Source organism: Sebastes umbrosus, chromosome 22 (genome assembly GCF_015220745.1).
Source record: "Sebastes umbrosus isolate fSebUmb1 chromosome 22, fSebUmb1.pri, whole genome shotgun sequence".
Taxonomy (NCBI): Eukaryota; Metazoa; Chordata; class Actinopteri; order Perciformes; family Sebastidae; genus Sebastes; species Sebastes umbrosus.
This window is the reverse complement of record NC_051290.1, coordinates 7223275-7225968: the sequence shown is the minus strand read 5'-3', so window position 1 is coordinate 7225968 and position 2694 is coordinate 7223275. Positions and strand designations below refer to the sequence as shown.

Below are 2694 nucleotides of genomic sequence, written 5' to 3'. Positions count from 1 at the left end.
GAAAATCACTCTCTGAATCACTTTGGATCAATGTACATGTCAGAGAACCAGTAATTATGATATGCGATTGTTTACTCGAAAGTTAGGATCTATTTGTTTTAGTTTCTGTGAAGTATCTGATGCAAAACATTGTGTGCAAGTTTTATTTTTTATTTAATTGAGTATGTTATTTTCTTTATTCAAAGTTTGTAATGTCTTTATTGTAATCTCAATTAAGCATGTGGTTCCAAATATTTACTTTTTTTATTCCATATATGTTTGTTTGTTTTATTTTTGAATCATCAGTCTACACTGTATGTGGTATGGTCAACATGTATACATAACAAAAAGTTTGTTTTAAAAGTATGATATGTGATTTTTTTTTTTTTTTTACTTTCTGGTAAAGTATCTGAGGCAAAATATTTCACCTTTTTTTAAGACACTGCTCATTCTTTATGTGGTATTGTCATAACAGAACAGGACTTTTTTCTTGTGTCATTGTTACTCGAGATTTAGAATCTATTTGTTTTTGTTTCTGTGAAAATATAAAAATGTCTGATGCCAAATACTTACATTTTAATTCAGACTAAATGTCAACATGTAGGTTATACTGTACATAATTTCTTAACTAATTGAGTATAGTATGTTATTTTCTTAACTCAGTTTGTAATGTCTTTATTGTTATTCCACTTCCAAATATTTACATTTTCAAGTTCATGTGATCTGTTTTACTCCAATTTTGTTTGGTTTTGTTTCTGTGACGTATCAAATGCCACATATTTACATTTTTGAATCATTCCGTCTACAATGTATGTGGTATTATCAGCATGTATACATGACAGAAAGTTTGTTTTAATTTTTTTTAATTTAGAATCTCTTTGTTTTCGTTAAGTATCTGATACAAAATATTGACTTTATTCCTGTTTTTTTAAACACCGCTCATTCTCTATGTGTTATTGTCATAACAGGGAAGAACCATATTGTTTATTTGATTGCTTACTTGAAAGTTAGAATCTATTTGTTTTTGTTTCTGTGAATATATCTAAATATCTGATGCCAAATACTTACATTTTCAAAAGATCATTCAGTCTAAATGTAGTTGTGACATGATGTTTTTTTTTTTCTAATTTAGTATAATGTTATTTTCTGTTACTCAAAATTTGTAATTTCTTTGTTTTTATTTCGATGAAGTATCTGATGTCACATAAGTTCATGTGATCTTTAACTGCAAATTTAAAATGTGTTTTTTTTCTGTGAATCGAACAAAAGATCCTTCAGTCTACATGTGGTTTTGTCAACAGAACGTTTGTTTTAATCAAGTTGATATGTGACCTTTTTTTAAACTCAGAATTCAGAATATCTTTGTTTTTCTTTCTTTGAAGTATCTAATTACACATATTTGCATTTTTCAATAATTCAGTCTATACTGTATGGAGTATTGTGAACATGTATACATGACAGAAAGTTTTGTTTTAATCAAGTTGAACTTTTCTTTAATCAGAATTTAAAATCTCTTTGTTTTTGTTTCTGTAAAGTATCTGATTTCACATATTTACATTTCTAAAGGAATTAAAAGATCATTCATTCGTAGTTAACATGTATACATTATTTACTTCTGATTCAATAAAGAGACAATATCACTAACTTTATTTTTATTGTCTTTAATGTTTAATTTCAAGTGTTGGGTTTCTGAATTCAATAAAGAATGAAACAACTAAAATTCAGCTCATATCAACATGCTAACAAGCTGATGTATAGAAAGTATAATGTTTACAATGTTCACCATCTCAGTTTAGCATGTTAGCATACGGGCATTTCTTATCAGGGTTGAGGATGATGGGAATGTCATTAGTTTTGCAACTATGTAGTCATAAATCAATGTATTGGACAAACAATTCTGACCTGAGGATGGTGCTAGATGAAAAGTAATGGGTTCACCAAAGTTATTCCAATTCAACCAGAGGGGAACATGTATCAAATTCCATGGCAATCCATCCAACAGTTGTTGAGACCTTACACTCAACCATACAAATCCACTCGACCAGAGACAAAGTCATGGGATCACCAACGTCTTTAGGATTCTTTGTTTGTGAACCAGGATCGTCTGTACAGTGCCAATCCATAAAGTAGAGGTTATAATGATATATAGGATGAGACAAAACTTGAACATGAAATCAAAATGGGATTACTTGGCTACATATTAGCTTGTCTGCAGCAATCCAGAACAAAGAGCAATACGTGTGGTCTTCAACTTAAACCAAAGGTTTTTGAATGCAGGTTTGTATTCATTGGAAAGAAGCAAATACGAAATACAAGAAACAAACAAACTTGATATTGTATTAAATGTGTAAATTATATTTCCTAGACTTAAAAATGAATGGTGATCATGGTGCACTGTATAATACACAGACATTAAAGCTAGCTACCTGGTCAGCTATACAAGGGAAACAAGCTTTTAAAGCGTCAGCAGTCAGTATATTTTTGGCATCATTGGGCAAACATTCCATAATAACGTTTCAGCAAATTGTAATTCAAGGGTTCTGAGAGATAACTAGACGTCACAAACTTTCTCATTTTATAGCTAAACACTAAGTGCACTGAAAGATGTTTCTGAAGACATTTGAGGCGAGAAATAGGCATTACAGTAACAGAATATTAATTCATATTTGATCAGCGCTGCCTAGTTTGACTGTTTGATCCGCGTTTGCGAGTGAT

The 2694-nt window shown here is 30.3% G+C and overlaps 1 protein-coding gene across 2 annotated transcripts in view; it reads left to right on the top strand.

The window, feature by feature from the left end:
- The window catches only part of LOC119481427 (up-regulator of cell proliferation-like), a 29767-nt gene that overhangs the window by 10714 nt on the left and 16359 nt on the right, over nucleotides 1-2694 (top strand). The gene's annotated exons all lie outside the window — the stretch shown is intronic.